Genomic DNA, 25,023 nt, shown 5'->3' on the forward strand with positions numbered 1-25,023 from the left:
ACTTATTTTGTGTATTATGAAATAATGATGTCATATTCTGAAGGTTCTTAAGCATATGATTAATTTGATGGAAAGAATTACAAGTAAGAAATATGATTCATTGTTAATGTAGGTATTATACAAGTAAAATTCTATAATTGTTATGATGCTCCTTAAAATACAATGCCGGTGGCCTAAAAACCTATCGGTATTAATTTCTTGTAAAAACCTACAAGGTTTATTATCAAACTATATCACCGAAGGAAGAAGAGGAAGACATAAATACATTTAGTAATGTACTAGAACACGGTGGACCTGTTGGGCCCAAAGCTCTCCTGCATTGGTGTAACACCCTCCCCTCCCCTACCCCCCCCCCCTCCACCCACCCCCTCACCCACTCCATCCCCTCTCAACCCCCCTTTTCCCCCCCTCCTCCCCTCTCACCCACCCCATCCCCCCTCAACCCCCCTTATCCCCCCTCCTCCCCTAAGGTGCATTTATTTGCCACTATTTCCTAAAATTATTCAGAGAGCAATCAGGCAAAAACTGCAACCCAGTCAAAGAAGGTGGTGTTAAAAACAGTGCTCTATAAGGTGCTGGTCAGGCTGCATTTGGAGCACTGTGAGCAAATTTGGGCCCCATATCGGAGGAAGGATGTGCTGGCTAAGGAGAAGGTTCAGAGGAGGTTCAAAAGAATGATCCCAGGAATAAGTGGGTTAGCATATGATGAGCATTTGGCAGCACTGGGCCTCTACTCGCTGGAGTTTAGAAGGTTGAGGGGGACCTCATTGAAGCTTACAGAATAATGAAAGGCATAGATAGAGTGGATGTTGAAAGGTTGTTTCCACTGGTGGGAGAGTCTAAGACCAGAGGTCATAGCCTCAGAATTAAAGGGGACGCTCTTTTAGATAGGAGGTGAGGAGGAACTTCTTTTGTCAGAGGGTAGTTCATTTGTGAAACTCATTACCCCAGAGGGCTGTAGAGGCCAAGTCAGTGGATATTTCTAAGGCATAGACAAATTCTTGATTAGAACGGGTGTCAAGGGTTATGTGGCGAAAGGTAGGAAAATGGGATTAGGAGGCAGAGATCAGCCATGATTGAATGGCGGAGTGGACTCGACGGGCCAACTGGCTTAATTCTACTCCTATAAATTGTGAACTTGTGTGGGGGTAGGAGTTCTAAAAAATCACAAGAAGAGGAATACCTGGGTAACTTTTCAAAGGCCATTCAAAACAGAGCCTGGATGATGAAAGACGTGACCGTCAATGTTAATCATAAGAAAGATGTCTAAATAGCTAGAGCAGAAAGAAATAGGTTGGGCTTAAGTAGCTACACAGATAAGCAGTGTTGAAAAGAAATGATAAGATTTGAATACAAGAATGAAAATTAAAAATGAGAGGTTATTGGAATAGGAATCATTGTGAATCAACAAGCACAGAGGAATTAGGAAACAGACAGTATCCAAGGCAAAAAGTTGAAGTTTATGGAGGATGGAAATGTGAAATGAGTTAAGAGAGCAATGAAGCAGTCACTCTGGAAGTAACAAAAGCTGGATGAGAGTTTCAGCAGTTAATTGGCTGAGACAGGGCAGGAATGAATGATGTTACTGTAACATGGAAACAGCATGTCTTTGTGATGGAGCAAGTTTAAAGCTGGAGGCTCAGTTCAGTATCAAATAAGATATACAGGACATGGTCAGAGGGTACAGGGTTAGGGAACACAATTTATAACAGACCTAAACTAATGCAATTTCCCAACACTAACTGGATGTTGGCGAAGCAATCTGGAAACTGAGCACAGTTGGGTGGAGGTAATGGTGATTACACTTGGTTATCACCAGCTGACATACCAACACCAACATCATAATTTTAAATGATAATGCGGGAGGAACGTGGTAGAGTAGTTAGTACTGCTACCTTATCGCTCCAAGGACATTTTGAATCTAACTACAAAGGGATTGCTTCCCTGTGCAGTGAGAATAAACTGTCAATAAAGAAATGTGTAAAAAATTGCAATGTGGGATGTTATGTGAGACATGAGGATGTGCAGATAGTCAGATGGAAGAATATGATTTCATTTTACCCAAGACTGTTGGGCATAATTGGAGGCTGTGGATGTCCTTAGCCAATGTATTGTGTGAAGGATTAGTTGCATGGTGAGATTCAGGGTGTACAACAATGGAAAACAAGCAAGGCTGTCTAGTGCAATATCTTCACTTGTTTCTACACTGTTGACCTGTCTTGTGTATGAGGGAATAGAGAGTCAGATCAGGAGGCAAGCAAAGCAAATGTGAAGCCGATGTCCTACTTGATCAAAAAAATTGAAAAAATCTAAGACTTTAACAAAAGCTTTGTCAGGGAACTAATTTGTGCTTTATTTTTCTGGTGACTGCCTTAAGGGGAACCAGCAGTGCCAATCTTAAGTGATCCTGCGAATGCTTGAAGGTAAGATGACATGGTAAAATTTACCAACAAAACTACTTGTGAGTAGCACATTTTGATGGATGATGTTCTACTGCTGTTGGGAGTCTGGAGAGTCGAATGTTGCATATTTGTGACGTCAAAATGTTTGTCAAGGAGGATTTAGGTTGCAGTGACATACACAGTTTTTATATTAAATATTACAAAGTTGGATCAGGAATATTTAAATTAATGCACACATGGAATCCCGTGTAGAACGGGTTTGAATTGTATAACTTTCCTGCAAAGCAAAACCAGCAAAACTGACAGAGAGCAAATTAACTACACTGGACGTCACTCATGATAAGTAATTTGCCAAAGCAGTGTTCAAATATAACATATTTATTCTAATACTACTCCAAAAAATATAATAATGATCTTATCGTTTATGAACGTCAGACGTGGATATTGGTCACGTGCACTTCTCTCTGCTTGCTCTATTCAAGATAGACACAAAAATGCTGGAGTAATTCAGTGGGACAGGCAGCATCTCTGGACAGAAGGAATGGGTGATGTTTCGGGTCGAGACCCTTCTTCAGACTGAGAGTCAAGGGAGTGGGATACACAGAGAAAAGAAGGATAAGGTGTGAAAACGACCCATATTCAACCACTACATTGACCACCATCTCCACACTTGCAACTACTTGGGTTCATGCACGCACATGCACAGCCACACACAAAGACAAAACAAAAAATTGCAAGGATATAACCACAAAAAGAAAAATTGGCTTAACTTTTGCAGTCACAATTTTTCTTTTGAAATATTATTTTACCCCACAGTTTTTGGAATCTGTAATTTGTTTTCCTTTACAATTTTGTCTTAAACAGCCATTTGTGGAGAAGGTACCCACTGGCTTTAGCCTTTAGAGATACAGCACGAAAACAGGCCCTTCAGCCCACTGTCTGCATCGCCCAGTCATCACCCCATACACTAACACTATCGTACACACTAGGGACAATTTACAGTTTACAGAAGACAACTAACCTACGACTTTGGAGGGTGGGCGGAAACCGGAACACCCACGCGGTCACAAATTCTACTGGATTATATAAAAAGTTTCAGAAATGTAGACTTTGATGGCCAGCCGTCGTAACATTGATGCAACGCTTGAGAATAGGTTATATAAAGATTATCAGCAACCCAAAGATCAGAGCATTGGTGTAACATTTTTTACGTCTGCTATTTCTGGGTACATGTTAACTGGTTTTAAATAAATAGGTCACACCTTTAGCTGAGGGCGTAAAACATTTGCATTCTGTTATCTCAGAGCATAATTTCAAGGCTAATGCTTTTTTGTTCACTTGAACTGTGCGTTTCCTACACTTGAATATTGAATGGCGCTGGCGGCCGAAGGCTAACCTTTATGACTAACCTCTGGATGGACGAACAACAGAAGAAGCGATCATAAATTTGGGAATTCAAGGTGTAACAGGAAAATATATATCAGGAAAATGAAAAGCAAACCACAAGCAGCATTAAATGTTGAGCCTAAAATTATGAAAAGAAGATTGAGGTCAATAGTGGTAAATCGACTTCAATAACAGGAACAAAAAATAATTCAAAAATTCAGAATAAACAAATGAAAAATTCAAAAACTGTACGTTTCTAGTCAGTATTCATTAGCCTCAGATGGATTACACCGGCAGTGTGTGGTGTCTTTCCAGCCCATCATATGCCCACAGCTGGTGGTCTGGATCCCTGGAGAAATGTACAACCTACTGGGCCTTACATACAAAGTCAGGACACAGCTGCAAGTCTGACAGGCTAGCGGCTGCGAGCACAAATATCAGCTTCGTAATCTTCTGGGTGATCTTCTCCAGATTCTTCAATTTGACAAGAGTTCAAATGCAAGACATCCCTTGGGCTTCCCTCCTCGAGAAGGTATCTCTGGAAATGGTACCTTAAGGAGAGAAGGAAATGAGAACCTGTGTTGCTGTCCCAAAAATAACACTACAGGAGTATTTCACAAAGTCCTCACATTTCTTGGAAGGATGTGGAATGTACTTTATGGTTTCTTCCCAATTAAATGTATTTGGTACGATAATAACTCCAACATTTTTCTCGGTTAACCACAGTTCAAATGTATTACTTAAATGAATTATTTAAATGCCAAGCCATTGATTGAATTCAATTACTATAAAATAGGCCTGAACAAAATAAAACCACAACTTGTGCAACTTAGTGTGTGCATTTACTGAAAACTTCTGCATGTAGAAAAATGCCTTTTCATTGGTCTGTCAAATAGATTGTTGTGTATAAAGAACCTGTGAAGTGTTAAATATTATTGATTATAATGCATTCATAGCAGCATTTTGGTATTTTTCTATTTGTCTTGTTCTGCAATGATTAGTAAAGTGGCATAAAGGGAGAATTGAAAATATGACATACTAAATGAGCATTATCCCATTTAATCCCTTGTCTTATAAAAAAGTAGCATATTCACATGCACAAGGAGTCAAAATCAGTTTAACAAAATAGAGGAAAATGAAAATGGTGATGACAGGTACAAATTATCTCTTTGTAATTTGTTTTGCATGAAGTAAAACTTGCAGGTGTGGTGATAGATGCTATAATAATTTAATAAATAATATTAATACAGAAACAAAAATCACTATTTGGAATGAAGAACTTTAAATGCCAAATATAAATTTGTTTTTTCCTTTTACAGAAGTTAAAGTCCCAGTGTAGTTTCCTGACAGTTGCTAGTTTTATTTGTAAATAAAACAGAAAGGTTAGAACTCATGGACTGAAGGACATGAAATGCAAAATATTTTTGATAAAAGACACAGTCCTGATTGGAAATTAAACTCACTGAAATATTTTAAAGTTTCCAATCACTACAAATCTAGTCTGCCTCACCAAAGTTACACATGGCGAGGTAGGATCCTGGCTTAATAAGCAACTGATTGTAAAGCATTGGAAGGAAAAAAGAAAATGAGTACTGAGAAGACAAGCCATGTTGCAAATGCAGGAGACAACATCTTTACTGTTTAAGGAGACAGCCCTGTTGAAATATATTCAGTGGGAATTAACAGCTACTAGACCAAGTGGACCCGTTAGGCCCAAACCTCTCCTGCATTGGTGCAGCACCCTCTCCTCCCCCCTCCCCCTCCCCCTTCCCCTTCCCCTCCCCCCACCGCATCCATCCTCCCCTCCTTCCCCTCCCCCCTTCCCCTCCCCCTCCCCCTCACCCCTTCCCCTCCCCCCACTCCATCCCCCTCAACCCACCCTTATCCTCCGTCCTCCCCCTCCCTCTCCACCCATTCCATCCCCCTTAACCCCCCTTATCCTCCATCCTCCCCCTCCCTCCACCCACCCTCCCTAGGAGATAGATTTAAACTTTAAAATGTGAATAACTTTAAAAATATAATGCCGATTTCAATGAAACTTTTTCCATTAGCACCAAAGGGACGACGGTAAGTAAGGTGGGCCGAAAACTGTTGCGCTATCGTGTACCGTTTTGGCTGTAGTTCAGGAACAAACAAACAAACGAGCATTTTAGTATATAGATTATACTGAAACCATAAGGAAAAACTGTTACCTGGATCATGGTCTTGCCATTCTGCTGGCAGAAATACATTAGAATGCAGTGGCTATTCGAGATCAGAAGGAAGTGAGAGTATTGTGCAGGGATATACTGTAGTATTGGTAATTACAAAGGACACCTTTATGATATTACCAGTAACGATGAAGTAGCCTTGACCTGTGACATTTCACAGCACTCAATTTATATATGCTTCAATGTTAGCTGTATATAAATATCAGCAGCAGCCTGTATCACTCCATCATAGTACTCAGCAGAAATTGTAACATACTGCATACTCTCAGATCATCATTGGCCACACCCAATTGTTGGAAAGACAGCAGTAGCTTTATTCTTCATTTCTTGAACGAGAGGACAACCTTACAGGGGTGCTAAGCGTAAACGTAGCTAACACAGTTACAGCTGAAAAAGAAGGAAGATAAAGCAGGATGGTTACAGATGTAAGTGTTGCTTGACTTTCGTGCAAGTTTTTTCCTCTGGAGTTGAGATAGTTTGGTCTACTGAGACCAAGTGCTGTTACTGATTTAGTTTATGTATCTGCTTTAGCTGTGCCATAGCATAGTAAATGACAAGCTAATTATTATGGCTACTTTGAGCTCATTCAGTAGTTTAAATGAGTTGAGTTTATTGTCACATGTACAGTGAAAAAATAGATTTCATATATGGAAAGAATGGAAAGTATTTTCACTGCAAATCATGTTGCAGCAGGGAAAAAGTTGTCTATTTTATACATGTCTTTAGGTGCTAAGACATACAAGCTAAAAAATATATTTGCTGGCTTCAGCCAAATCAGGGGAGAAGAAAATTTGAAGATTAGATTAAACTGTCAGAATAGCACAATCACCCCACCACAATCAATACATAGAGCACCAACTCAAATTAACCAACCAACTTTACCAGTTTAGGTAGGAAAATAATTGCAGATGCTGGTACAAATCGAAGGTATCACAAAATGCTGGAGTAACTCAGCAGGTCAGGCAGCATCTCCGGAGAGAATATCACAAAATGCTGGAGTAACTCAGCAGGTTAGGCAGCATCTCTGGAGAGAAGATCACAAAATGCTGGAGTAACTCAGCAGTTTAGGTTGTTGAACTGCGAATATGGTATAAGGTTGGAAGGAAAATTGAGAGCTTCCATAGTGTGTGGATTTTAAGATGTATCTACTCAAAGGAGGCTTCTCAATAAGAAGAAATCACATGTGAAGGAGCAAGTAGACCTGCTGCCAAATTCAACTCCTAGCTTAGGACCGTAGAGATTCATACAGATGTCAACATCTGGTTCTAAAAAGAAGAAGGTGTGATGACAATCATATTTGCATGAAGACACTCACATGCATTTCAGTGCTCTGAAGACAAGTGGTCGGGAGCAAGCATGGATTTCATAACCTGAGGAGCTCAAATGATCCAAAGTTAGCTGAAACAACATATGTGAAATCTCTGTATCCACAACCTCACCCCACGACTCCTCGTAGAGCAGAAAGCACTCAAGAACAATTAATTATTCTAATACAGAGATATTGATACCTACGCTCAGACCATAGGACAACATTAGCAGATGAAATCCAAGGGTATTTTTGTGGTTTGTATGATTTAAGTATAACCATCAGATGATGCTATCATAACCCTTGGTGCCCTACTTGTGAAAATCCAAGTCTTCCTGACAGCTTGTATATTAAATGGCAAAATGCAGGATAGGGCTTCATACTCACCTGTGGTACCCATGGAACCATGCTTTAATTGGAATAGCTCATCAGGAACAGTACTGGCAGAAATGGGAGGATTCATAATAGAAACATTATCCTTTTGATGTTATTAAATTATATACTAGACCAAGTGGACCCATTGGGCCCAAACATCTCCTGCATTGGTGCAGCACCCTCTCCTCCCCCCCCCCCCCCCCCTTCCCTTCTCCCCCCAGTCATGGTTGGTAAATGGTGGATCAATGAAGATGGTAGATTGATGAAAGGATCCAAATTCATGGGTGAAAGATTGTGTAGAATGAATTAGGGGGTAATGGGTTAAAACACAATGACAATGGAACTGAAGGCCCAGGAAGACACTGCGATCTGCAGATGCTGGTTTCCAAAAAAAGGCACAAACTACTGGAGTAACTCAGCGAGCCAGGCAGCAACTCTGGAGAAGATGGATAGGTGACTTTTAGGGTTGTGACCCCTGTTCAGGCCAGGGGTTACTTTAAGGAGCTGGCCATGGTTACTGCAGCTCCTCACAAAGCAGCGTGTCAGGCACAATTCACAGATGGATTGTTTGGCACGCTGCACTCTGAGACATCTGCTCACATGTCCTCGGACAGGAGAGGGTGTGGTAAAGGGAGGACTCAACCATGTCTGCCATCCCAATTAACATTTGGTGTTTCTTTCTAGTGTTTATTTATTCTCACATCTATTCTAGTGTTTATTTATTCTCACATATATTTCATAAGAGCAAATTTTATTCTGTACTCAAATTTTTGTGACGTGATATATGAATCTGTAAGCAAGCTCCTGTAACCCAAACAACCGCGTATTTATAAAGCCCAGGATCAGATATGCTTTTTCCAAATCATGTTATATATTTACATTGATGGATTCTGTCTACAGATTACAAAGTGTAATTAGCATTCAGTGGCTTTGAAATAGTTATTACAACTTGAATACATTATTTATGCCTAATAGACTGTAGCAGGATTATCCTTTTTGGGCATGTTCAGGCTATTTGCATGGTAAATGCATGATATTTGTGCTGTACAATTAATATAGAGTATCTTTTTCAATTGAATGTTTTTATCAAGCCATTCAAATGAACAGAAATTATATATTACTAATGTATTTTTGGTGCATCTAAGACCGCTTTTACTTCTAAACTAAAGCTCTCATAGCATCACCATTTAAGGGCCTGTCCCACTTAGCTGATTTTAAGGCAACTGCCGGCGACTAGGCTGTCGTTGACAGTTCGCCGGGGTGTCGCGGACATGATCGTGAGGAGTCTTCCAAAAATCGTAGTGGATCTCGGCACGTCGCTGAGAAATCATCCAGTTTGAAATTTCTCGGCGACAGCTGGCTTGTCGCCAGGTATCGTTGCTTATTGCGGGTGTTGTCGCATGCTGTCCCCAGGTTTGATAGATTCTCTTAGATGCATTTAGAAGCACATAATATTAAAATAAGTAAAGTCATTTCAAAATACCATAAAATGCTTGGGTTTAACCAATTTATTTACCGTCAGGACATTTGCCAGGTAGATTGGAGGCGACAGTTTGTCGGTCAGGTAAGCGTGGGAATTTTCGCGATGTTTATGGCCATCAGCCATTACATTTAAAGTGGGCTCCAAACCCAGATATGCAACCCAGAAACCAGATATGCATCTCCCTTACATTTTCAAAGACTGCCCACATATTTTTCACAAAAATCCACTTAACCACTTTTAATTTTTTTTTTTTAAATACAGTGTTAGATTTGAGAAGTTTTCCCTCATTCTGCAAGCAACACCTAACCAAAGAGCTGCAGTTTGGACATTTTAAACGGGAGACTGGGGCTGATAGCGGAGAAAGGCTGCGGTCAGTTTACCAAGGGATGTCACAATCCGTGGGTCCTAAGATGGCCGCAGGACCTCGTGACCAGCCACAAAAGCAAAAACCTTACAGCCCAGTCTCTAGGTTTCTGCAAAGCCACGGCCAGAACAATGGATGGATATTGGCCATGCAGAAACCTGCGAAACCAGGTCGAAATCCAGACACTGGGGCGCTGACATCAGCATACTCACAATGCCCCAAGCCGACCTACACAGTTAATCTCGTTAAGGGGGCACAATAGCCCATAGAAAACTACCTGGTAGGTGATGGGAAACCAGTTAAACCCATCACCTCGCAACGAAATACCAATTAACACCGTCTGGTCATCCCCGGTACCCCCGGACATAAGCGCAGATCAAAGGGAAAACTCAATACATATCTTTTAAACAAAGAGATCCCGAGATCTGGCGGGAGATAGGACGGGTCAGAATAGTATAACTGGCCACGACTTTTGGGTTTTAAACTCAAGAAGAAACCTGCAACTCATGCAAGAAACTCAAGTCAAACGGATGCAGGAGGAAGAAAAGACAGGCAAGAAGAACGGATGCAAGAGAGAGGAACAGGCACGCAACGCGAGAAGAAATACTGCAAGAAAACCTGCAAGGAACGCAAGAAACGGAAGGAAGAAACTCAGGGGACAAGCACGACCCTCACGGAAAGCAGCGGAGAAGCAGCACAAACAGCCAGTAACCCCAGTAATAGCCCCATGGTGAGCATGTACCCCAATCCTGCATATCCTGGACATAGTTTAGTGTAGAGGGGAGGGTGGTTTGAATAAACGTGGGTGTGTAAAGGAATATGTGTTGGTCAATTTTGCGATGTGTCGTACGTTCCCCATCTTACAGTCGTGTATATGTCTTGTAGAACTGTGCGTTTTAGAATTCAGAGTAAAAGGTATTCATGTATATGTCTTGTAGAACTGTGCGTTTTATGATTCATAGTCAAAAGTATTCATGTAATTCGGTATGTGTCTTATAGATATGTCTTATAGAACTGTATAAGTATTCATAGAATACTTATGTCTTATAGAACTGTATAAGTAGTCCCAAGCGCTCAATAAAAGCCTTTTCCATTTAAACCCTGGTCTTCAAATCTGGTCTGGTTGAATTTTTCTGCACTATAAACGCTCCTGCATCTAAGTCCAGTGTCTAGAACCGTAGGGGGTGAGTGGGTCGAACCACTCACGGGGAACCTGTGTGCGCGGCCTGATCAAGGGATCAGAGCAAGGCACGGGGACCATAGGTCGGGCGAAAGCTCGGCGCAGAAACCCCTTACAACAGCTATTAGTAAACTGGAATGTTATATTTCAAAACTCTCAAGTACTTACCAACTTGTCAGTGATTTCAGCGAAAATTAGGACACCGGAGAAGCATTGACAGCATGGGAATTTTCACGATGTTTCCGAAGACGGTGTAATCTCGACCTGACTCGGCATTGTCGTGGTCATTGTCATCGGGTAAAAGAAAAATTTGCCGATCTGCTACGACTTTGACAGTCGCTAGCAGTTGCCAAAAATATCGCCTGTGGGATAAGTAGCTCTGTAATAATAACAATCTACTCCGCCCTTCAATCATGGCTGACCTATCTCTCCCTCCTAACCCAGGGCCGTTTTTACAGCATTATGGGCCCCCGGGCAAAGCAGTGTACTGGGGCCCCTACCGTTACTCTCCCCCACCCCCCTTTCCCTACCAGCCCCCCCCCCCCCTGTCGTGCCGGCGAAAAGCACTTACCGAAAAGCACTTAGCGATGGACTTAGGGTGCTACATTGTTGCGAAAAGCACTTACAGATCGCTGTGAGAAGCACTTAGTGACCGAAAATGTTGCGAAAAAAGCACTTATTGAACCTACATTTTTAAAGTAGTATTTATTTATTGCAAGTCACTTAACATACACAGATCAGCATGGGGCCCCAATGCTCGTAGGGCCCCGGGCAAGTGCCCATCAGGCCCATGCGTTAAGACGGCCCTGTCCTAACCCCATTCTCCTGCCTTCTCCCCATAACCTCAAATACCCATACTAATCAAGAATCTATCTATCTCTGCCTTAAATATATCCGCTGACTTTTCCTCCATAACCTTTTGTGGCAAAGAATTCCACAGATACACCACCCTCTGACTAAAGAAATTCCTCCTCGTCACCTTCCTAAAAGAACATCCTTTAATTCTGAGGCTATGACCTCTAGTCCTAGACTCTCCCACTAGTGGAAACATTGTCTCCACATCCACTCTATCCAAGCCTTTCACCATTTTGTATGTTTCAATGAGCTCCTCCCCTCATTCTTCTAAACTCATGATTTATAACATGGAATTTAAAGGGGGAAAGGGGTTTGCCTTGCAGAAAACCATGATACAAATGGTTTTCTAGTAACACAAACTCTCCATATTCCCGGGTTCACCAGCAGAGACATAGAATACAAAAGCATAGGACTCACAATTTATAAACTCTGTAACTGATGCTGTGTTTGGTTCTGGGCTCTACACTTCAGAAGATACAAAGACATTAGAGAGGTGTAGCAAATGTTTACTAAAACGATTCCCAGGCTGAGGAAAATTATGCAGATAGATTGAAGCATGCAATTTTCTCCTCAGAATAGAAGAGGTTGTGAGGTGATCTGATAGAGTTATCAAAGATATGATACCTTTTAAATCATGAAAGAGAGAAACAGTTCACCATAACAGAAAAGTCATTAATCAGAGGAGATAAAATAATCAGATTGGCAAAAGAGGCCGAAATGACTGGAGGAAAAGTTTTGTTACATTATGAATTGTTTGGGTCTGGAACGCATAGCCAGAGGATCAGTGGAGCAGAATCAACTGTAGCATTCAAAAGGGAGCTGGGTACATATCGAAATGGAAAGAATTTGGAGGCCATTGGGGAATGGGCAGAGTTGGGGAATTATCTGGATTTCTCTTTCATAATGCCAATATAAACTTGACGAGTCAAGTGTCTACATCTGTACAGCAAACATTCAGTATTTATTGGCTTGGACAGTGTTGGAACCAACTCATTGCTACACTCAACCCCAGCTGTAAATGCATGGCCACCGTTAATTACTGTAGAACCCGTGGGGTGAACTATGCAGGAGGCTTGTATTTCTTGGCTTTTCCATGTAGCAGAGTGCTCCACCGACTGTGACCTGTCCTCAGGCAGCAGTGCCCGAGACTCTGCTCCAAGCTATGGCTTTATGAGATTTGGCAGTCAAAAGTATTTCACTGTTTGAAATGCCTTTGATATAGAGAGACACTTAGATAGTTGAGAGTGATTTACGCAGAAACACAGTGCATTTAAGAAAATGTTATTTGCATTTCTCTCAAAACTTACACCAGCACCCGTTTAACAATAAAATGATTATTTTTGCTCATGCCCTACTGAATTTAAATGCTTCCACAACTTAATGCGAATTTGATACTGCTTAAAAGTACCTTAGCATTTGCTTAATTTCAAAGTCCTTTTTTGATGTTTTTATTTTAAGAATACAGTACGACATTCTTTTTGTTTTCTTTTACATTAACGTTTTTGAATCAACTTGGCTGTACTTCCAGTGCTATTCTGTTTCAGTTCCTTTTTGGCTTGGGCTTTATGTGGAGTTGAAATGACTTTGCAGTGAATTTCCATCTACAACCATCTGGTACAAAGTAATGCACTGCTAAATTACATCTCGATGGAGATATTATCAAACTCCGCACGTGAGTCTTGCACTTTGTAATGAATCACATCTCACCAGTTCCAATTCAGTAGAGTTACATAGAGCAATTTTAAACATTCATCAAAACATCGTGAGGTCAGTGGTTCATCCAAACTCTGTAGGAACATACTAGAAACATTTTGTGTTGGGTCACAATGGTTGGTGAGTGATAGTGACCAGCTCATCAAACAGGAGATTGAAAATTCAGTGTCTGCATGAAAGAGGTAAACCAGAAGTTACAAGTAAATGGCAGATAAAACCGGCTGTCTCTCTGCTTCTCCTGGTTCTACATGAAATATCTAAAAGCATTCTAGGTCACCTTTGAACTTGTGTTCTGCATTCCCTTTAAAGATTATTTGTCACAAGGTGGAAATCATGTACTTGATAATTGCAAATTGAATCCAGTTATAGCCATTTAAGTTGTAGATGGAAGTTGCTGTCCTCTAATGTAGATGTGGATTCTGGAAACAAACCTACATGACCCACATTATATCATAGCTTTGGGCAATGAAGGAGCAAGCACTATTTCCCTTCCATTTTCAAATTCCATAAGAGAATGAATGCCAGGTGAAAATTGATTCCCTTGGTGTTAACTTTCTCTGAGTGTTTCCATTACAAAGAAATAGATTTTTTAAATGAAGATAAACATTCTGTTGCAACCATCATAAAACTATTAAAGCACCAGTAGAACTATTTTGTTGTCCTCTGTGAGTCAACGGGTAAGGATAATATGTGAGGCCACAGACTAACAGTGACTAATATTAAATTCTTTTTATTAAGTGATATTCTGGGACTTGTACCAACGCATTGATTGTTATTATTTATACTCAGATATTTTCTTTACCCATGTATATTTTAATTTAGTTCACTTGCCAGTTTTAGAGCTAAGAATAGATATAAGAAGGCTTATGAAATTACCAGTTCAAGCTGAGGTAACCTTTGGCTGAAAATCTGCATCCTTCGTGTTCTCTCCAACCTACCTTCATTCATTCAGGAATGCAAAGAAAGAGCAGAGTACAGATGATCCTTGAATTCATGGGATTAAAAACCTGGCAAAGGAATTCACCCTCAGCTTTTGGGAAAAGGCTGCATTCAATCTCACCAAAGGTGCTCCCAGTGATGTAAGGGGAGGGCAGCTGGTGAGAAGTATGTATTATATCTGGATTTTCAATGGCTTTGATGTAGGAAAAATTTCTGGAGAGTCCATACATGTTTTATTACCAAATGGCAGAGGAATACCTCAGCGAAATACCTAACTTGGATAGCAGCCTTTTAGAGAGACAATCTGGGCATTGAGAATTATAAGTAGAGGGCAATGTGTTTTCTCTCAGAAACAAAAAGTAAAACAACTGGAATTGCTGAAAAAATTCAAAGGGAATAGAATGGAAAGCAGAGAAGGAGGTAGTTATGGGAAATAGACACAAAATGCTGGAGTAACTCAACGGTAGCATCTCTGGAGAGAAGGAACGGGTGATGTTTGAGGTCGAGTCCCTTCTTCAGACTCAGGGAAGGGGGAGATACAGAGATAAGGAAGTATAAGGTGTGAGAACAAGACATCAAAGGAGGTGGAGATCAATGAAAATGTAGAATAGATCACTGTTAGCTAGGAGAAGGTAACAACAAAGTAAACAGAGATAAAATGGAATCACGGACAGTCAGACTGGTTGGAGAACTGGGAAGGGGGAGGGATGGAGAGAGAGGGAAAGCAAGGTTTATTTGAAGTTAGAGAAGTCAATATTCATACCACTAGGGTATAAGCTGTCCAAGTGAAATATGAGGTGCTATTCCTCCAATTTGCACTGGGCCTCACTCTGACAATGGAGGAGGCCCAGGACAGAAAGGTCAGTGTGAAAAAGGTGGGGAGTTAAAGTGTTTAGCAAACGGGAGATTAGATAAGTTTAGGCGGACTGAGCAGAGTCTGTTCCTTTTTAGCTTTTTCCCACTTATCTTTATCATTATCTTCCCACTTCCAACAGTAACACCTCTGACTGTCTCCACTGCTTTCATGGTTTCTAGTTTCCTGGTCGCAACTCACTCATTCTCATTGTGGATGTACAATCCCTCCACAACTCCAACCTACACCAAAATAGCCTGGGAATCCTTTGCTTGTTCATTGAACATATGACATTATGGGAATCAGCGGGCTTGTGATGAATATTAGTCACAAACCAATCCATGGGGGTCAAGGTAGAGAAATCAAGAAAGGGAAGAAAATAAATTTGAAATTATCCCCTCCAAAGTACGAGCATGATTGAAATTGGCAGCAAATTAGATATTGGGAAAAGAGGCAAGAGAGGAGGACCTGAATAAGACTCAGCCAAGGACTGTTTATGTATCCCACAAAAGGAAAGCTTGGTTCGGCCCCATGTTGATTCCCACAGCTTTAACTTTGCTCAATTAATTCAAAACAAAATTAAAGGAGAAGTTGTATAAAGGAGAAGATTGCCATAAGTTAAGAATGTACAGTAGGTTAGAACAAGTAAGGTCAGTGTCACACCAGTGTTAATTATGAATTGATCTAACAAGTGTAATGGATCGAGGTTGATTCGGAATATAAAAATAGGGGAAAGAATGCACCGTCCCACCTAAAAACCCCTGGCCAAAGAACAGGGTTATGGGATTTATTTGTATCTGAGGTAAATTGGAGAGTGCATCTGTCTCATATGGTGCTGAGGTGGGCCAATTGGAGTTTGGCAACTATGAAGTGAAATCAGTAGAAAATGACATCCCTTTCTCTCACAAAATTATTTTTCTTTGTTAAATGATGCTTTAAAAATTTATCATTTGGCTTTTATTCCAATAAATCTGAAATGTATATTAGATTACATTGCTATAAATATCCTCTTTTAGTTTCACACCTTCATCACGTTTATTCTTTCACCCTGTCACATAAGTTAAAGACCGTCATCCTACATATCCCATCTCCACAACTCTGCGACAATTCCGTGGCCTGCAAGAACACTGCTTCCACACTGCTCAGGACAAAGCCATCTATTTGTTCCCAGTCACCTTCAAGCTTCTCAGACACATCAAATCTTCATATTCCATTCTACTCCTCCACTTCTTGAGATTCACACTGCAAAGTCCTGCATTTCTTACTATGATTTCAAATCAGCTGAACTACTCTGAGCAACAATAAATCAGCTAACCGGAAGCAGAGACAGAACTCAATACTGCTGGCATTGATTGATATTGCTCCAAAACAGAACTTTGTAAAAATAAATTAAGCCAGCAAATCCAGCAAGTTATTTAAAAGGAGAGCTGACTCTAGCACTTCAGCATTTCACCACAGCTCTACTTTTCATTATGGAGAGATTTTTATAGAGAAGCACAAAAAAATCTGAGGAATTGCAGTTATGTTAATATAAGGTGGCAAAGGCTGGGGTGATACATTTGATGAAAGAGTATCTTAGCTTAAGGAACAAAGGCAAGAAAATGAAGGTGAGGTAAAGGTCAGTCATCAACCATTATCTAATTGCACAGTGGAGCAAGCTTGAGGGGCTGAATGTTCCTTTTTTTCAATAACCATCAGAATTTAGTTCATTTTACTTCCGGCTCTCACAAACAAAAATCTTTCAAAAGTGGTCACATCAATATTTTGACTGCAAAATACTGGCATTTGTCTGGAAAACATAGACTGGACACTTTGATGGGAATCACTTGCTTCAATACCAAAGCATTAAAGGACAGAAATCTGAATTTCAAATCAGCTATAATGGATACAGTGTGTAGTGTGGTAGCAGGATTCACAGATACTTGTAGAATCTGACAGGGACCACGACGAGAACGCTCCTGCTATCGAACATGCTGAAGTGGGGATATACTGATGCGGCAGACTGCGAGTGTAGAGGGGGCCGCCAGACTATGGAACATCTCCTGACCTGTGACATGTTGCATGACACGTGCACTGTAAAGGATCTTGCAGAGGCCAATGACGTGGTACTAAAATTTGCTCGCTATTGGCAAACAGGTGTGTGATGACATGAATAAATAAATCAGCTATAATCACTAATGAAAATTCTGGGAATTTATGAATGAGCATTTAGCTAATGCCAGAACACAAACACATCCATTAATCTACATGATTAACTTGCGCCCATTCATTCTATTGTAGGTAGACACAAAAAGCTGGAGTAACTCAGCAGGACAGGCAGCATCTTTCACCAGTCTGAAGAAGGGTCTCGACCTGAAACGTCACCCATTCCTTCTCTCCAGAGATGCTGCCTGTCCTGCTGAGCTACTCCAGCTTTTTGTGTCTATCTTCGGTTTAAACCAGCATCTGCAGTTTCATCTTACACATACTATTGTAGGCATCACCATGAATTCATTGCTATTCCTTAGCTCCTTGCGTTGGGAAGGAGCTCACTCTCCATGAAAATGCAGAGGAATTTTATACAAAGGAGGTGCTATTGTGGCTACACGTGGCAGTTTTCATTCTACAAAAAAGAATCTTTTCTGTGATAGTCTGAGCAATGCCTAAATAGAGCAAGAAAGCACACCCCATGGATTTCAGACAGTGTAATAGTGAAAGAGGTAAGGCACAGGAGAGATAACCTGTACCCACAGGAGAGTAGGAGGCCCTCCAGGTACATGTTCTGCAGGCAGTGAGAAATGTAATGGGTATCAATAATGATCGGCTAAATTCTAACACCAACCTCATCCACTACCAACACCCATTCCACAATCAATTTCCATCAATCATACTCAATCCTAGTGTTCTTATGCCTCACCCAGCCTTTATGCATTTAGAACTCGGGTAAGCCTCGTACCCGCAATTTACAGATCACACTCAAGGGCAGTGAGTGTGACAAATATCAACAAGATCACCCAATTAAACTCACACACTTACAGACACTCTTCCCACTTTATGCAGGAGAGGATGGTACATTGCAGTATGTAGTGGCAATCAATCATAGAAGGTCAAATCAAGAATCAAGAGCGTTTAGCTGTCATATGCTCCAGGAATGGAACAATGAATTTCATGCCTGTTACAGCTTACAGGCACATAAATGCAATACATCCAATATACAATAATCAATAATACAATAAATTAATACTCACTAATGCTAAGCCTCGTACCCTCCAATGCTAGGTAACCAGACCATATATAGTGCAAAACTGAAGTGTGCAGTGCAACCCAAACCAAGTCCATAATATATCATTGATGAGGTAGGGTTGGATTTATGGTTGTGCAGTGTGGTTCAAAAGCCTGATGGTTAAGGGATGAAGCAGTCTTTGAACTTGGAGGTCATGTTTCTCAGGCTCCTGTACCTCCTACCAGAGGGTAGAACAGAGATGAGAGCATGACAAAGGAGGTGTAGGTATTCAATGATATTAGATGCCTTAATGATCTGACCCACTTTAAGTTGTAAGAAAACAATAATTCATGATGACCATTCCCTATCTGCTGTCCTCCTCAATTTGTTTTGTAATTTTCGGTTATTCCTTTATTCCCGTTTTGCATTTTTAGCTCCTTTTGTTTTCTTCTCTCTCAAGGATAGCTCCTATAATCCTACTCCACACGCTTGGCTCTTTATCTCTCTCAATCTTTTGCCTGTGTCACACTTTTAGCCCGGTTCTGCATTGTCAGCTCGAATAACTAGTATTAATGATCCTCTGTAGTCACCTAATAGTTCACTGGGTATCCCAAATGCTAATCTACTTTGTCTCGCATCAGCTGTTTTCAAATCTTGCTTCTTTAAAAGCTTTTATATGAAAAATCCCAGCATCTCCAACTTATTGCTTCTGTTTTCCCAAAGATTTGCGCAGGAAAATACCTAAGGATATTTAAATATATAGACCTTACATATTACAACTCCTCAAGGCATTGGTGCTCTGATAGAATTCACTTTGTCAATTCCAGCACAATTGCCAAATGGAATTTTAAGAGCAATACGAACAACATTAGTGTTGATGATTACTCAGCAGAAGGCTTATAGGTTTCGCAAATATATTTGAATTTAAAATTTATACACTTTTTAATTAATCTAGGTCCTTTTTTCATGCCGGCATTAAGCCCTAACCTTAGACAAATATTTCAAGAGATATGTGCTTAACCTAGATTTTAACTTTTCATCTGGTTTAAAGTGTGATTTGAGCAAATAAGGTTAATTCAACCAAGTAAAGCCTACAATGATTGAATTGGATTTTTTTTTTTTTGTAAATAGGCACAACTACATTTCACTCTGCACAAGTTCATCTAACTTTTCAAAAAGTTGAAAGTGACAACGATTAATGGATTAAATACAAAACAGTATTATAATCTTGATTTTTACGGAATTATGGGGAGAAGGCAGGAGAATGGGGTTGAGAGTGAAAGATAGATCAGTCGTGATTGAATGGCAAAGTAGACTTGATGGGCCGAATGGCCTAATTCTACTCCTATAACTTCTGAACATAATCAAGTCTCACTATATGGATATATAAAAGATAATAGGTGTAGGATCATCTTTTGTGAGAAGTTTCATTTTGTGGAAAAATAGGCCACACATCTCACAAGCATCAGATGGAATTGCACAGATTATAAAGAAAATCTCTTCTTGCCTTTAGCATTATTGTGTCATAATTAGCTCTCAAAAACAATACTGAAATTTTGTTGATATCATAAAGCATTAAAACAGGTCCATGCTGACCAAGATGCCACATCCAAGCCAGTCCCATTTGCCCGAGCCTGGACCATTGATAAACAGATATGTAATTGAGCAAGCCTCTGACATGCTAATAATATATTTTAGGCATACTGTGTGTTGTACAACATAGTGGCAGAGCGTGGTTTGGTCCTGCAGAAGGAACAAAATGTAAAGGACAACAGAACTGGTTCAGGAGTTTCCAAGGAGGGAGAGGTGGCCGGTGTGGGCAAGTTGGGCTGAAGGACCCGTTTCCATACTGTATCACCCTATGATTCTCCCACACACAACCCCACTAACACAAAATGTCAAAATAAATAAAGCAAGAGTTCATAGTCACATATAGTCCCGCATTTCACTATGCTATCCTCCTCCACCCCACAACATTTCCCAACATAAATTCCTTTATTCTTCCTCACATGTGAAAAGCCCAACAAGATGGCCTTTTGAAAGCATGGCAAGATGATGTGAAAGAGCAAGATGGGAAACTGGTGGAAAGAAGTAAATAATTATTTGACTCAAAAATGAAACATAACCCTACCAATCTAACATTGTGTCATCCAGCCAATGCCTTACCCATGAGCAAATACAAATCTTTACTCTTCTAATTCCTAAAACCTCCATGTAATACTATCTTGTGGCTTCAGAAGAGATAGCCTGGCTGCGTAGATCCTGTCACCGATTACCAAGGTGCTCAGCTGACATACTGTGTTTTGGTGTCAATGAGAGTGTCAGCAAAGACTGATCCTCCTGAAGCACTGCAGTGGAAGGCTTGGCTATTGGGACACAAGATAATAATCTAATGCACGTAGAGGCAATGGGCAATTTCGACCAGAGTCTCTATTGTCATAACCCTTTTACTAATATTCCCCCTTTTAATGAAGATGCATTTTCTGCATATCAGTGCAACAATGAACATCCAAGGCTAATGGAACAATGTCTACTGCAGGATTTTAGTAATGCAAGACAACAATCACTCGCTTTATTACCAAGGACAATTGTATAATTACAAAAGCCTGTGCAATCATGTCATTCATGCTCGAAGTGGACTCTTGCCACTGGCAGTTACTTATCTGTCTCCAGCTAAGCGGAGTTTGAATCATGTTGCAATCAACAGTCGCCTTATTGTCACCATCTCCACCATATGCATTTACTCATTTGTATTGTCAGCTGAAAACCCAAATACATGTAGAAACAAGGAACTGCATTTGTTGGTTAAAACACAAAATGACACAAAGTTCAGTCCATAGGGTCTCGACTCAAAACAACATCTATCTATGTTCTCCAGAGATGCTACCTGACCTGTCGAGTTGCTCCAGCACTTTGAACCCAAATACATGCCTTACCAAGTTGAGTAAAGAGCAGGCAGCTGAGCATATTCATTATTGTTTCAGTCACAATGTGGTACCTCTTCATAGAAAATGGCCTCCACCATGAAGATGCTGTACTCCTGGATCACCTGCTTTGGGTTCTTAAAGGTTCAGTGCAAATTAAAAAATGTGTCAAGAAGGGACTGTACATGCCCATAGTTAAATTTCATTCAATATTGACATCAAGTATCACAATTGTGCGTAATATACTATACGATTCAGTGACATTTATTTCTGTCACGTGGGATGGTAGAAAGCCTCCACCTCCTCTCTGAGGGAACATCTAGCTCTGTAGATTAACCTTTTTGTCTTACTAGGTCATGAAATTGCTTTTAGCAATGAATGCATAAGCATCGTACCACGTTTCACTTACAGCTCCCCATCTTCTCCATGGAGGAGTCACTAAAATAAAGTGCGGCCTTAAAACATCTGCACATCATTCTGACGCTTTTTTCAATATTTTCAATTTCAAAGTCTATCAATTTACATTTTCTGTTCATTTTTAAAAATTCTGTAGGAGCATTCCTTCGACAAAAGTTAAGTTAACATATTACCATTTAGTTTGCAGTGTACACTTTGTGATTTTCATATTCTTTAGTGAAGGTCAAGAATCATCTTATATCTGAATTATCGCTGGACCCCATTCAGAAGTATTATGTACACTTTTGAATCTTACTTACATTTTTTTCAAACCAATAATCAAATTTAGCTTGTCTGCAAAACTTCTGATTGGTAAAATTATAACCATTCTTAATTATTTTCATAAATGTAAATTTGAAGAAACTCAGCAATCGTTCTGATAAAAGTGGTTAAGCAAAGCATCTTTTTCAACCATAGACTTCACATAAAAACAAAAAAATATTGAACTGACACAACACATCTAAATTATTAAAATAAGGTTTCATCCAACCAGGACTAAATCTTGCGTGCCTAACTAAAGAGAAACATCATAAAATTTTGGTATTTCAATCAAGAGCCAGGAAAGCTTACATTAATCAATGCTTGGATATGCAGCAAATTCCGTCTGTCACATATAAATAATAATCCAGCATTGAGGGCTCGAGAAAAATAATTCAAGCTATCTTACATTAATTTAACCAAAATATTGTCTAACTAATTCAGATATCATTGTAAAGTTAGAGAAAAACATTTAATTATTCACCATGTCTCCATTCCATTTTAAAATGATCATCGTGCAAAGTTTTGTATAAAACTATTCTTGCACAATAGATAATACAGCATTTTAAAATACAAGCATTAGTAGTTTGAAATCCAAGATGTAAAACATTCAGTACAGGTAGTTGGGGCATGTTTTAATGCAGTTTTAAAAGCAATGGAATTATAAACTACTAGACCAAGTTGGGCCCAAACCTCTCCTGCATTGGTGCAGCACCCTGTCCTCCCCCCTCCCCTCTCTCTTCTCCCCACTCCCCCCTTCCCCCCACCCTCCCTCCTCCCATCCCCTCCCCTCCCCCTCGCCTCCTTTTAAACTTAAAAATGTGAATAACTTTAAATATATAGCACCGATTTCAATAAAACTACTTGCATTGTCACTAAAGTGACAACGGTGAGTAAGGTGGGCCTAAAATTGTCGCGCTATCGTGTATCGTTTTGGCTGAGGTTCAGTCACAAACAAGATATCAAACAAGAGTTTTAGTATGTAGATTTAACAGATTATAGAATGTGACTTGGCAATTTATCCAATTTGTTCTCAAAGAAAGTGTCCCTGGAGCATTTCATTTGCTGAATGCCAATTAAAAGTCAACAAAGAGGAGCGAGCAATGGGATAGATAGATCTGTAAAACACCATGAATTAAGAATTGCATTGGAATTGACTTTGCTCTAAAGTGTTTACAAATCATATCAGATTTTGGGAGGCAAAATGGTCATGCATCTTTTTGACACATGACAACTTATTATGAAAATATTTTTGGAAAAACTGTGTATCTGTATGTTATATTCGCAAAACACTTATGAAGGCAATGTTACTTTAATATCACTTATTGTAAAAAAATATATATAACACAGCATGGCCTGGATCTATAAAATAAATGGAAATTGTATCTGGTGCTCCAGGCTTAAAAATTGTCGTTGGACTTTGAGTTAACAGAGGAAGCGACCACATAAATGATAAACACAAATATATTATTTGGCCTGGAAGCTATCTTGTATAAAATACATAGCTTCCCAACCTCCCCCACCTGCCACAAATACTTTTATAAAATGCAATTACAGAACTCATTTCTGCTATAATGATCAGTTCTAAATATCCAATCCAACATTGCAGAGTGGTGTTCCTCTGGGCGACCACCCAACCCCAATCTGAATCTTTTGCACATTGCAGTAATTAACAACTTGAATCTTTTGGATGATTACTACTCTTAACTAAACTAGAGTAGAGTTAAGTTCTGGTCAAGTGGCAATTATATCTATAGCCCTTCACTCTTCGGCTGCAAATAATTCTGCTGTTCCAGGTTTTAGATGTATTTAATCGGGGGAGCAGGAGAATTGCAACCTGAAGAATTCATATTTACATGAACAGAGCATAAAATGTCCTCATTAACTGTCACTGTGACTGCATAATGAAATACAGACCGAGGAAGCTAAGAAGCAGCATTATATATCATATGGCATACAGGTCAGGAGGAAGTATTTATAACAGACGTTACTCGACATGGCCTCGACATGTAGTGATTCAATATAGGTCTCCATTCTATTTTTAAATGATCAGCATGCAAAGTTTTGGACAAAATTAATCTTCTACAATAGAAAATTCAACATTTTAATATCCAAGCATTTAGTTGTATGAAATCCAAGCAATGAATTCTGAGCTATTCTGTCAGCATCTGTCAGAGGGTAGGAAGAAGAAAGGAAGGGAATATTTCAGAGGAGAAGGAGAGGGATGGTGGGAGACAAAACTAGTGAAATTAGCCATTCTGTTTGTTGGGTAAGAAAGTAACCAACTATTCATGAATTAGTTTCCAGTGACTGGTTCTTAAGGGCAGTAGGAAGTTAATAGGCATCATGTAAACAATGTTACCATGGAAAAATACACTATCTGGAATGTCCATGGTGTAGGAGGACAGTAATGTTAAGTCATGGAAAGTTTAGGAATCAGTACAATAGACAATTATCCTAGTGACCAAGCTATGGAATAGAAAATATTAATGAGGGCAAAGTGGGGGAGATCAAGCAGACAATTTTGTGGAAGATTGGTGAGATGTTAATGGTTAGAATATACGTGTTAACTGATGATGGAGCTTGGGCCAAGGAAGAATCCTTATGTTGGATATACCTGCATTGAGGGGGGAAAGGTGCTAATTAACATCTTCAAGGTAATATTTTTTTATATTACTGCCTGGGTTATGTGTTAGCCCAAAATACAGTGCAAGATTAAGAATTTGTGTACAGGTGAAAACATAACACAAAAGGGAGCAGTTAATGTATGTAGACACAGAACTAGTTTTGGAATAGCTGGCTATTCCAATCAAGGACCCACAGCGGACCTAAAACAACAGTGGTGGTTTGGGGCATGGGATTGATGGTGAGTTAAAGAATAGATAATGAGGGAAACAGTATGAAAAAAACATCTGAAAGAAGAGTGCCAGAGATAATGTGAGACATAAATGAATTGACTGCATTAAAGAATGCAGCACATATTAGAAATCAGGTCAGGATAACACAAACATTAATTATTGAAGGAAGGTTTGGTGCCACCATGTTGATAGCAGCTTGGCTTTATGCAGTGCCAAGCCTACAAGTTTCAAAAGATTATAAATCATGTTGAAAGAGAAG

This window comes from Rhinoraja longicauda, chromosome 14 (genome assembly GCF_053455715.1).
Source record: "Rhinoraja longicauda isolate Sanriku21f chromosome 14, sRhiLon1.1, whole genome shotgun sequence".
NCBI lineage: Eukaryota > Metazoa > Chordata > Chondrichthyes > Rajiformes > Arhynchobatidae > Rhinoraja > Rhinoraja longicauda.